Genomic DNA, 14,307 nt, shown 5'->3' on the forward strand with positions numbered 1-14,307 from the left:
ATGAAACCATACTAAAAGGTACATATTGAATTGCAATCTTCGTTTGTATGGCTTCTTCTTTTGCACTAGTAAAAATATACTTGTGGTCATATAAAATAATGCATCAGAGTTTACATATCAATGTACTTTTCTTTCTAATGAATATAGTAAATTCCCTCATTTAATGTTTCCTTAGTATCATGTCTATGGCCACTGCCAATCATAAGCAGTCCGGACATCTGCTGTGGCAACCCCTAACCGGGAAAAGCCGAAAGACATAAGCAACAATCCAATGCTTACAAACAATTCTCATCAAAAAAAGCCATAATAAAAGCAATTCCCTAATGGATACATTTGCAATCTTTATTTCTGAGCAGCATCTTAATCTCCATAGTGCACAACAGTATAATTTACAGGGAAATAAGTGAAGGCCATATAATTCGATTCATACATAACTCAATAAGTTTGCCATCTTTTTTTATTCTCTTCCTAATTTGCTTATGAGCAATGGCCATTTAATGGTTGTGATTTTGCCCAATCACAAACCTCTAGTACATTCTGTAGGGAAAATCTGAGGAGAATAAACTAACAGAGTCTTCCTTGATTTTATAACTACATATTAGTATTAGTATTAGTATATTCAGTAATTCTGGATAAAGCTAAAACTAATGGGGTGAGAAAGGCTGTATAACAGGGATGATCTGTAAATATTGCAGTAATTCACTTAAAAAGTGAAGAGAGCAACAGGTTTTAACTCAGCATGCATTTTCTGAACAGTAAGAAGTATGAACCGATGATGCTTTATGATATTGACTCACTGTAACCCTTAAAGATTTATCTGAAAAAAAAATGTATGAGTGACAGGGTAAACATATGAGTCAAAACCAAGGATACGCTGAAAATTTAGGGACAGCGAAGAACTAGGCACGCTAGGGGAATCCGAGTCAGTAATACCATCTGCCAAATGCCTTTTTTAATCCATTTCTCAAACTTTGAAGCATTATTTAATTACAAAACTGTTGGGAAACATGAATAGTCATTACTGAGGCACACAAACCCATGCTTTATTGCATTATACCAGGCTCTATAATCCACTACTGCGGTGGTGGTGCTGCAGTAGCATTGTCGCCTTACAGTAACACATTGTCCCGTTCGATTCTCAGCTAGAGCATCTTCTGTGTGGAGACATGCGTGAATGGGCGTACCTTCATTGAAGGTTGTGTGTCAGAGCTGGCAACTCGGCAAATAAAAATCTACTGCCAATCATTAGCAGACCGGAGTTCCGCTGTGGCAACCCCTAACTGGGAAAAGCCGAAAGACACAACAACAACAACAACAACAACAACCAGGCTCTATAATCCAAAATGAAAGCAGTCTTTAAATATGTAATGTGAAAAAAGTGCTATTAGTGTTAATGAACAAATGTAAGGTTATACAATCAGAATCTTTAACTCATTCCCTTTAATGGAGCTCTGTAAGTTTGGATTCTAACTTCCTACCGTTGCAGCCTGGGGCTTTTGACAAAATCAAGTTATACCTTCTTAGTTTAAATAAATACTCAGATGTCTACAACTATAAGAGTTGCTAAGGAAGAGTAAATGGAAAACTGTTCAGCAAAACCTACTCTTTCTGGTGGCCACATTCATTAGATTATAGATGTTGCAAGTCACAACAAGGCAGTAAATAATAATTGTAATATTTTGTGAACTACTTGCAATGGCTCAGTAATCACTTAAGCTGCATAAATACTGTCAGCAGCATTTTATTCATCCATTTGTGAGCCTTGATATCAGGCTTAGTAGTTTTCCCTGAGTTGCTTGACTTTTGAAATATTTAGAGAAATATGGAAAATGCTGGAAATATAAATAGATATAAACAATCTTTAATATGTATGTATCTGCACTAGTTAGAGGTCAGTTATCAACACAGTTGTGCTGCCTATCACATAAGATCTAATGTAACATTTCATAGGTTCATAGGTTCATAGGTTCATACTAGGCTATCTGCCCGAGGGCATTTACAAGCCTAGCCCATCGTTTTGTGGCTTACGCCACCCATTTCGTATGGGGAACTATACCCATTATTTTGCTGTGCCTCTGTCGAGCAGTGACACTGAGGTAATCCCTGGGGTATATCTGCGATCTCCCATCCATTGGTCAAGATTTCTCTTGAACAAGGCCAGCGAGGTGCTCTGCCTCACATGTACCGGGATTTTGTTCCACAGCATAGGGAGTCTTTGGGTGATGAATCTATCCCTCCAGCACGTCCTATTAATAGCCGTGTCGAGGTTTAAGTCTCCCGCCCTTGTGGCTCTGATGGATCTAGATTTTTTGAGGTGAAGCATATTCATCAAATCTGGGTTTGACATGGCCTTGTATGTTAGGCAAAGGTCACCTCTGAGCAGCGTAGCGACTGAATAGAGCTGGAGTTCTTTCAGTCGGGCAGCATAGGACAGATTTTTGAGACCCTTTATCCTTTTGGTGAGGAACTTTTGTGGCCTCTCCAGCTGCTGCAAGTGTCGGGTCAGATACATTCCGAATGGGGCATTGTACTCAATCATTGGTCTGATGAGTGATGAGTAAAGGGAGACTATGACCTCCCTTGATCTAGATGAGAATCCCTTCATGATAAGGTGGGCAATGTAGAAGGTCTTCCTAACTACTTTAGCTACATGGGTGTCGAATGACAGACTACTATCAACCTGGGTCCCCAGGTCCCTGATAACTTCTTCTGTGCTCAGTGGATTGCCACCTATTTGGTAGCTAGGGGTAACCTTGTTTTTCCCGAAGGGTATGACTATGCATTTTTGGCATTTAACTTTAGGCCGTGGCTCTGGCACCAGTTATCCGTTTCTGTGAGACCCTTCTGAAGGATATCTGTGTCAGATGTGTTTTCTACTATGGCGCCCAGTTTGCAGTCATCTGCAAACTTTGTCAGCCATAACCCTCCTGTGTTTGCTTGTACTTGAAAAGTAGATGCCAAACAAGAGTGGGCCCAGGACTGAGCCCTGTGGGACACCACTTGTGACAGGCTTTGAGTCTGACATGGCGCCAGCAACTCTGACCCTGTGGGTTCTGTCACTCAGCCAGTTTGCAACCCATCTTGTGATGTATGGGTTAACATTTAAGCTGATGAGTTTTTCAATGATACCCGAGTGGGGTATTGTATCGAAGGCCTTAGCCAGATCGAGGTAGGGTGTATGGACTGCCTTTCCCTCATCAATGGCTTTGGTGACTGTTTCGAAAAAGTCAACCAAGTTTAAAAGGCATGATCTGCCTTTGACAAAGCCAAACTGGGTTGGATCCAAAGTCTGCAAATTCCCTATGTCTTTATTTATGAGGTCCATTATGATCCTCTCCATGGCTTTGCAGATAAGACTTGTCAAGCTAATGGGCCGGTAATTTCCAGGGTCGGTGGAGGCACCGCCTTTGTGAAGTGGGACCACAGTTGCAGTGCACCACTCCTGGAGTGCGTATCCAGAGGTAAGACTTTGATTAAACAGCTGTCCTAGCTGTGGGTTTAATTCCTCATTGAGTTCGTGGAGCACACAGCCGGGGACACCATCAGGTCCCATGGATGCTGTGTTTTTTGCTTTGGAGAGAGCAGTTCTCACTTGGGCACTGGAGATGTTTGGGCGGCTGCAATCGTTTGGTATAGATATCTCTCCTTTTGGGGGGCCGGGGGGGGAGAAGTTTGCACTGAACCTGTCAGCCAGTATGTTGGCAATGTCTGTAGGATCAGTAATCTTCACATCATTTTGAACTAGTTCTGAGCATATCTGGGAGTTTCCTCCTAGGTTTCTAACATAGCTAAAGAAGGCCTTATGATTGTCTTTTGAGTCTTTAGCTATTTTTCTCTCGAAATTTGCTTTGGATGATTTTATGAGAGCTCTTAGTTTTTTACTTATAGTGATCAAGGGTGTCTTACCTTTTAAGGATTTTGCTCTATCTTGTAGTAGCTTCCTCCTTTTGTTGTAGAGTTTGTTTATGGCTGGGGTCCACCAGACTGGACGCTTGCCTTTGGTACAAAGAGTCTTTGTTTTGCTTGGGATTGCCTTATCCATGCAGTCCTGCAGGTGCTGGTAGAAGGCATTTGTAAGTGATTCAGCGGCTTGAGTACTGTTTTCCGCCAGCTCGGGGCCTTAAAGGAGACCACACTAGTCTTTAGAAGTGTGAAGTCGGCTTTTGAGAAGTTCTTTACTGTGGTCTTTTTATTTCAGGTGGGGTGGGATGAGGACCTCCAGCGAGATTAGTTTGTGATCTGATCTCACCAGTGAGGGGTATACTTCGGTGTTGAGCATTGTGCTCCCATGTTCGTGATGATGAGATCAAGTATGTTATCTCCTCTTGTGGGGATGGTGACTAGTTGTTCCATGGCATTTGAGTTTATGAATTCCAGGAACTTTTGGGCTAGGGTGTTTGGGCTTGAGTAGTGTTCCCAGTCTATATTAGGGTAATTGAAGTCACCTAGTATGATGGTGTTTGGTAATACATTTATCCCCTCTAGTGTTTTCAGGAAGGCCATGTGAGGTTCCTGAGTTTGTGAGGGTGGCCTGTAACATGCTACAATTTGCAGAGCAGTCTTGCCTACGGTTAATTGCACCTGGATGGTCTCCGATGCATCGTGCGTTGCCACCAGTCTTGAGGTGTGGGTGTCCTTGATGAATATGGATACCCCCCCCTCCTTTCTTGGTATTGTCCGGATTTTGGGGCCGGAACGCATGATATGAGGTAAAACCTGATAGCGCTGGGGTGCTCTCAGGAGCCTTGAACCAGGTTTCTGTCACAGCACAGACATCGATGTTCTCCATACTGAGAAGGGCCTCGAGTGCATGCATTTTGAGATTTAGACTTCTGGCATTGAGCAGCATTACCCTTAGTTTTTTCCTTTTTGTGTTCTAGGGTGGTAGGTTTAGAATTTGAGCCTTGCCTAAAAAGGCACTATGGGGTGGCAAGAGCCTTTGCCAATATCCGGAATCCCAGGGTGACAGGTGCAAGCCGTCCCTTGCGAAGCAGCGTGGCTTGTCCAGCATGTCATCCCAGGCAGACAGATACTGGATCCCCTTTGAATGACACCAGTGTTTAAGCCAATTGTTAAAGCTGATCATCTTATCTCTGTATTGTGGCATCATTCTTGGTGAAGGTAGGATACTGCTCAAGGTCAGGGTCATACCTGCCTGGGCTACATAATCAGAGAGCTCCTCAATGTCTCTTTTCATGTAGTCCAAGGAGGTACGTCTCAGGTCGTTTACACCAGCTTGGACAATGACTGAGTCATATTTGTACCTGCTGTTGAGAGACCTGAGTGCTTGCGTTATGTGGCGGATTCTAGCGCCCGACAGGCAGCTTACTGTGACCTTCTCCTTACTCAGTCTGGTGAGTGGGACATCAGTGTGTCTGACTATGGAGTCACCAATGACTAGTGTGTCTGGCATTGTGTTTGGCCTTAAGGGCTGTGACTGTTTGACACTCTGACTGTGAGGTCTATGTGTTGCAGGTGTTGTGTTCTGAGGTGGTGGTTGTTTGGGTGTCTGCTTTGGTGGCCTCTGCTGTTTTGGTAGATTTTTGATCAGAGCCTCCGAGTATGTCTTTGTGTGTTTATGTGTATGATTTGAGGTTGTAATGGTACTATGTGAGACTGGGTCTATAGTGTGTGTGGTAACCTTCTCCTCCTGACTGGTCTTGCCAGTCCTATGTTGAGAGAGCTCAGCCTCCAGTTTGGCCGTATAGTTGCATCTCTCGCATGTATTTGTGTTTTGTGGGAGGAGGAGAGGGTTGTCTGTGTACATGAGGCAATTGTAACATTGCCTCAATATTCCCAGGTTCACCAGCTGAGCAGGAGAGGACACTAGCAACTGATCCCTCGACATGCTAGAAGGATAGACAAAAAACTTTAAAAAAGATTCCGGGGGACGTGGGTGACCGAGAAATGGGGGGTTGCCTTTTTGGGGTACTATCTATGACAAGAGTGCCGTATCAAGGTAATAAGTACTGTAGGAGCAAGTGCTAGGTTTAACAGATAGAGAATAGTCTACTTGGAGTCAAGTAGAGATGATCTTTTTAGTTATAGGATGCGCTGATTTGATCAGTAATATAGTTCGAGGAAGGTAGTTTTAAGTGAAAATTTGAAGAGTGGACTTTAGGTAGCCCGAATAGTTTAAACTTGCTTAACTCATTAGCTTGTATGCAGCATGATTTTGGAATTTAGTGCAAATATGAATTGCTCTTACTTGATGCCTAGAAGTCTCACTGGGATGACCCTATAGAAACACTTGGAGATATCACTAAGGTTTAATGACAAAGTAGTGGTAAACTCCTGTCTAGTTCTGCCATTACACAAATCTAGTACAAACAGCAGCGAGATAAAAAGGAGCATACCTCTCAAATGCTGAGGACAAGAAGTCTGCTTAAGCCAAAAATAATGTGAGGGGGGGCAAAGGCCCAAAATAAGGGACACATTTTAAATATCACTTTTATAAACTTAGTGGTTAGAATAATAAATTTTGCATTAGACTGCATTTTCTAAATGATATGAAATCTGAAACTGATATGTATGGCATTATTCACTTTTCACTGATTTGTCAGAAAATTACATACCAAAAATAGGAGACATAAATCTGGATATTTTACAAAAATCTGGACAGTTGGGAGGTATGAAAAGGAGGCACTTACAGGTATTGTTCTCTGCTGTGTCAGTACCAAAGTGGCCAAGAGACAGTGACTGCAGAAGACCAATGATGAGATCATAACTCCCAAAGCCTGTTATCATTTCATGAGATCATAACTCCCAAAGCCTGTTATCATTTGATGAGTTCATAACTCCCAAAGCCTGTTATCATTTGATGAGATCATAACTCCCAAAGCCTGTTATCATTTGATGAGATCATAACTCCCAAAGCCTGTTATCATTTGATGAGATTATAACTCCCAAAGCCTGTTATCATTTGATGAGATCATAACTCCCAAAGCCTGTTATCATTTGATGAGATCATAACTCCCAAAGCCTGTTATCATTTGCACATGACAAAGTTTGATTGCATTCTGCGGCTTTAGTGACATACAGAGCACAGCACAACAACAGTTTCATATTATTGCCACTTAGTGATAGGAAACTTTCAAGAACTGAATTGCAATGCAAAATGACTTTTTGAGTTTCACATTAATAATAAATCAATAAAACTCAAGTGAATCACATTGGGAGATAAAAAGTCATTTTGTTTTTGCTTAAAACAGGTAGTCCCTAAAAGAAAAAAATGCAGACATTTTTATTATTTTAGGATAATAGGATCATAGGAGGTTAAATGCAGACATTTTTATTATTTTATGATAATAGGATCATAGGAGGTTATTAGGCTACCAACCCAGAGGTCATTTCAAGCCTAGCCATTTCATCCAAATGTAATACTATAGATACTCTAGTCAATACACATGACTGTATTTATTAATGACTGCCCATGTCCAGGAGGGCTGTAGACACTATCCCCATTAAAAACTTATGGTGCCCCAGCCACTTGTCCAGGTTCCTTTTGAACAGTGTCATAGAGGTGCTGTGCTTCATTATGAATTGGAAGTCTATTCCAAAGATGCAACAGTCACTGGGAGACAAATCTGTTGCTCCAGCATGTCCTATTCAAGTCACAGGCTATATTTAGCTTGTACTGGCAAATAGAGTTGTTGCCTCACAGCAACAGTTGTTGCCTCACAACTGTTGCTGTGAGGCAACAACTCTATTTAGCTTGTACTGGCAAATAGAGTTGTTGCCTCACAGCAACAGTTTCCTCAGTCCGATCCTTAGCTGTGGTGCATTCTAAGCAGTGTCTGCATCTTCTCCCTCTGTTTGCGTGGGCTTCCTCCGGGTGCTCTGGTTTCCTCCCACATTCCAAAGACATGGAGTAGGTGGATTGTACACTCTAAACTGGCCATAGGTGTGAGTGTGCATGTGAGTGTGTGGAGTGGAAGAATTACCATTCCAGAGCTAGCTACCTGGTGGTGTAAACCTTGGCTCTAGTTGATTGCCACTGTTGAAGTGACACCCCGACCCCATCTGCAAAAATGGGAAAAGGAGTTGTGGATGGATGGATAGAAACAGAATTGAATGTCACCTATATACCAGACAGTATGTGTGTCTAACTGTTGACTGCTGTACAATTTTCTGTTAAGTACTTCAATGAAACTAGAAGTAGAAGGGATGATTGTTTATGCCTTCATTGCTTGCTGCCTGCTTCTCCATCATCTAATTGTTTAGTGCTTTTAAATGCATGGAAAATTCTTACACCTCATTCCTGCATTCATCAAAACTAGAATAAAACTGAATTAGTAAATTAAAACAAAGTTGTAGGACTGAGCGAAGACAAGTAGTCATGTAGAGCTTAAAAAAACAAAGTACTTTATTATAGATAAATAACAAGATAAGCGCTTTCGCTGTGCAGCTTCATCAGATCTTACAGTCATACTCAGATTCTACATCTTATATATACACAATTACTTATTAATTAATCAATCAACTAAGTTAATTGATATGATTGCTTAAAGAAACAGGCAGGCATCATAAAACCTAGCTAAATAACTAAATCTATTAAATGGCAAATATAAATAAAATCATTTAAAACAGTATTATATATAAATATTATAAATTAATGTATATAATACAAAAATATATAAAAAATATATACATCCATACCTATATGAAACAAAATTATATGCCTAATATCAAACATATGAAGTTACATATATATTGTGTAGGTGCATGTATATTGTAATAAATATGTATATGTATATTAATATAATGTCTTATAAATTAATAAACTCAATGCATATATAATAACCAATTCTGGAACATGACAGCATGATAGTAGTGCATATGCAACTATCTTCAGAGAGATAGAATGTCTATCTCTTAGGGGCTATTTAATGTTTCTACGCTGTCTCAATTTTGGTTAGATAGAGGCCCTGTCATTGAGACCAAGCCCTCTGTCTGATCTTAATAGAATTATCCATTCTGTCTCCTTGCTCTCTGTATATATCTTGATGTCACCCCCTCTAGAATTTGGAGTAATGACTTCAAGTACCCTAAATAAAAATCTATGTTTATCATCGTTTAATGCTACATGCTTAGCAAGAGCATTATGTAATGTACCTTTCCTCATGTGATATACATGTTCCCTTATCCTATCCCTAAATGGTCGATTCGTCTTTCCAACATAGAAAGAGGAGCATAATTGGCAGACAGCTAGGTATATCACATGAGGAGTCATACAATTAGCATCTGCTCTTATATTAAAAACTTTCTGTTGATCAGGGTGAAAAAATTCTATCCTACTATCTATATAAGAACAGAAGTTACAGCGACCACAACGTCTTGTACATCCACTCTGCATAGATTTCCTATCAAATTTAGGATAGCATAGCATTCTTTTTAAGTTATGTTTATTCTTAAAAAGGAACTTCAGTGTTTCTCCTACTATCTGTTTAATGTCTTCATCTACCTGCAATATACCCCGATGTTTGTCTATAATCTGCTTAATCTCTATACAGTCAGAGGAAAAAAGGTAGAGAATTTGGTGAATGATTCACTTTTATTCCCTTTCTCACTATAGCTAATGTTTATGGGTCCAAAATATTGCATGGCTGAAGTTAAGCTAGGCTGTGTACTTCATCTATCTTAGAATGTATCTCTTCAGCTTTATATTCTCTCGTTAGTAATCTATGCTTCAAATCATTTATCTCAGTGTGAAAACCCTCATCCATAGAATTCAGTCTGGAGGCTATAATAGCTTGCCCTTTCACAATATTTCTAAAGAGATGCATACTAGATCTTAAAAGCAATGAATTAACATGGCATGTCTTACGATGAACTCCTGTGTTGATTAAATTGTCATGTAACCTCTCTATGTATAGGTCTAGGAAGTCAATCCTGTCCTCTGAAAACTGCATGGTAAACTATACAATACCTTAATGAAGTTACAAACGCTTCCTGTTTTTTTGAAAACGTGACTGCTACTGATGACGTGAATGAAGCTGCAGTTGACTCGGAAAGGCTGCATGCACTATTAGAGGGGATCAAAAAGGATTTTATGAAGCTGAAACGCTTCCAAACACAGAGAATACACTTTCAGTTCTGCCTTGACCAGAACATCATTCCAAGAGGTCTTCGTGTTTTTACGATGCCTAGACAGGGCAAGGACTACCCTGAATTGCTAGCAAAATGGCAATGACTCAACATAGAGGTGAGTCGGAACTATTTGAAACTATTAATAGACTTTTTTGTACCAGAGGAAAGTAAGTTGATAGAGAGCATTAACACTAAGCAACAAATGTTATATAGAGACTTTTCTGATGATTTGGTAAAACCATTACTGGAAAATCTACTGGACTGTGTGTTAGCTTTTGAAAGAAAGCTATTACAACAAAAAAGAAATAAAGCTAAAAGAGACATTAATGACTTTAGATTAAGCCACGTCTTCACGTGGCCTAGACCAGGGCATGGACAAAATGAACAGAATGTGATGGTGAACAATGATAACACCACAAATAGTTCATAATATGTAAATAGAAATACACAGAATGTTACTTCATGTGGCAATAATAGTAATGAAGTAAAGAATAATATGTGTGCTTCAAATGTTTCTAATAATAATGTTGGGAATAATAGTATGTTAACTTTAAATGCTCAGAGGACATTTACTGCTGAAGATAATGCAGAATTAAATGATGATACTTGTATAGAGAATGCAATAATTGATGTAACTGATACACTTCACTGTAAAGATTCAGTGGACGTCATACATATTATGCATCCTAGTGTGAATTTAGACAGTAACTTATACCCCAATGTTCATATAGTTAAAGATAAGATACCCCAAATTAATGGGGATTCTGAGGCTGTGGTGAGACCAAAGGCTAAGACCCTAGACAAATTAAGCAATAAAACAAATGCTGAATTGGTTTTTCCTCTACCGATACGCATGGACAAAGGCCCTCAGAGGTCGATGTCTATGAGTCGAGGGAGTCAGAAGAGGAAGTTTTCAGGGGACAATTTATCCCACCAAACTTTGAAGAAAATGTGGTCACACAAGCGTTAATACATAATTTATCAAGCAAGACATCAACTAATGAAGATATTCAGCTGTTAATCAAGGGTCTAAATTTTATTCCAAGAAGTCAAAGTAAATTAACAGATACAGTTACTGATTTAAAAATATTCTGCAGAAATGTTATGCTAAAATTAGTATATAAAGCCCAAACAAGTAATACACCTAGAACTGAAGCATTTACATTTAAGAAATTAAGTGATTTTGTGCCAACGCATCATCCCCTCATTGAGGCACATTTAAAGTTAACTGAGGATGAGTTATACATATACTGTGCAGATAGAGTAGTGAAGAAAAGATGTAATAGGAGAGATAATTTAACCTATAAAGAAAGAGTAAGTTTGAAGAAATTACAAGAAGACTCTACAATAATTATTAGACCAGCTGACAACGGAGGCAGCATTGTCATTATGGAAATGCAAGATTATATTGGAGCAATGACAGAACTGATGCATGGCAAATTCTTTGAATCAATAACCAATGACGATATTAAAGAAACTATTAGGTATGTGAAGGATACGTTACAGGATATCTTTAAAAGTAAATTGATAGATAAGGAATTATGTGATTACCTTACTATTTTAACACCTACTATTCCAGTTATTCAAGGACAGCCAAAGATACACAAAGACAATAGGAACCCACCAATGAGACTGATAGTCTCAGGTCGGGGTTGGGTTACAGAACATTTATCAATATTTGTAGAAAAACATCTGAGGGCTGTACTAAACAAAAATAGAGTAGTACTTAAGGACTCTAAACAATTCCTTATAGAGTTTTATGATTGTATTCAACAAAAAACAATCACCAAAGACTATTTATTCGTCACGTTGGATATACAATCACTATTTACAGTAATTCCCAATGAATTGGGTTTGAATTATATATTACAATATTTGAAAAATCATAGTGATTATACAAATGTACTTATTGATCTAATAGTTCACTTCCTGGAATTAGTCTTAGAAAACAATGTTTTTATGTTTAAGGACTATATCTATAGACAGAGAGATGGCGTAGCTATGGGCATGTCTTGTGCCAATAGCTACGCCAATATGTTCCTTGCATATTGGGAAGAACATACATTATTTACACACAATTTTTTCAAGAAACATGTGATATTCTATAGACATTTTGTGGATGATGTTTTCATTCTTTGGAAAGGGACATCACATCAACTTGAATCCACACATTTAATTATGAATAACCTTATACCATGTCTTAAGTTTACCATGCAGTTTTCAGAGGACAGGATTGACTTCCTAGACCTATACATAGAGAGGTTACATGACAATTTAATCAACACAGGAGTTCATCGTAAGACATGTCATGTTAATTCATTGCTTTTAAGATCTAGTATGCATCCTCCTTTTGTCTTTAGAAATATTGTGAAAGGGCAAGCTATTAGAGCCTCCAGACTGAATTCTATGGATGAGGTTTTTCACACTGAGATAAATGATTTGAAGCATAGATTACTAACGAGAGGCTATAAAGCTGAAGAGATACATTCTAAGATAGACGAAGTATACAGCCTATGCTTAACTTCAGCCATGCCATATTTTGGACCCAACAACATTAACTATAGTGAGAAAGGGAATAAAAGTGAATCATTCACCAAATTCTCTACCTTTTTTTCCAATGACTATATAGAGATTAAGCAGATTATAGACAAACATTGGGGTATATTGCAGGTAGATGAAGACATTAAACAGATAGTAGGAGAAACACCGAAGTTCCTTTTTAAGAATAAACATAACTTAAAAAGAATGCTATGCTATCCTAAATTTGATAGGAAATCTATGCAGAGTGGATGCACAAGACGTTGTGGTCGCTGTAACATCTGTTCTTATATAGATAGTAGGATAGAATTTTTTCACCCTGATCAACAGAAAGTTTTTAATATAAGAGCAGATGCTAATTGTATGACTCCTCATGTGATATACCTAGCTGTCTGCCAATTATGCTCCTCTTTCTATGTTGGAAAGACGAATCGACCATTTAGGGATAGGATAAGGGAACATGTATATCACATGAGGAAAGGTACATTACATAATGCTCTTGCTAAGCATGTAGCATTAAACGATGATAAGCATAGATTTTTATTTAGGGTACTTGAAGTCATTACTCCAAATTCTAGAGGGGGTGACGTCAGGATATATACAGAGAGCAAGGAGACAGAATGGATAATTCTATTAAGATCAGACAGAGGGCTTGGTCTCAATGATAGGGCCTTTATCAAACCAAAATTGAGACAGTGTAGAAACATTAAATAGCCCCTAAGAGATAGACATTCTATCTCTCTGAAGATAGTTGCATATACACTACTATCATGCTGTCATGTTCCAGAATTGGTTATTATATATGCATTGTTTTATTAATTTATAAGACATTATATTAATATACATATACATATTTATTACAATATACATGCACCTACACAATATATATGTAACTTCATATGTTTGATATTAGGCATATAATTTTGTTTCATATAGGTATGGATGTATATATTTTTTATATATTTATGTATTATATACATTAATTTATAATATTTATATATAATACTGTTTTAAATGATTTTATTTATATTTGCCATTTAATAGATTTAGTTATTTAGCTAGGTTTTATGATGCCTGCCTGTTTCTTTAAGCAATCATATCAATTAACTTAGTTGATTGATTAATTAATAAGTAATTGTGTATATATAAGATGTAGAATCTGAGTATGACTGTAAGATCTGATGAAGCTGCACAGCAAAAGCGCTGATCTTGTTATTTATCTATAATAAAGTACTTTGTTTTTTTAAGCTCTACGTGACTACTTGTCTTCGCTCAGTCCTGCAACTTTGTTTTAATTTAATCTTGATTTTAGACTGCTTGTATGAGCGTTTGCCAGTATAGCAGCAACCCTCGCTATTTACCTAATATGAATTAGTAAATTGGTTAATGCAAGAAAAAGAAATGAAAAAAAATGAGTACTAGAAATATGAACACTAGAGACTGGCCTGGATATTCTGGTCTCATTTTTGAATAACTTGTTTCACATTACCTAACACTTGGTAGGGATGGTTGCCTACAGCATTGCACTGTTATGTGAAATATACCATATTATAGGTATATTGGTCACAGTAGTAGTGACTTCTCGGGGACTGGTCACTAAATAAGAGCTCTCTACACAGTGCATGCTAGGCTAGAATCAGAAATTTGGTGGGAAATAGACAATACATACTTTTTACATTT

Source organism: Protopterus annectens, chromosome 1.part1 (assembly GCF_019279795.1).
Source record: "Protopterus annectens isolate FY-2018-M chromosome 1.part1, PAN1.0, whole genome shotgun sequence".
Taxonomy (NCBI): Eukaryota; Metazoa; Chordata; order Ceratodontiformes; family Protopteridae; genus Protopterus; species Protopterus annectens.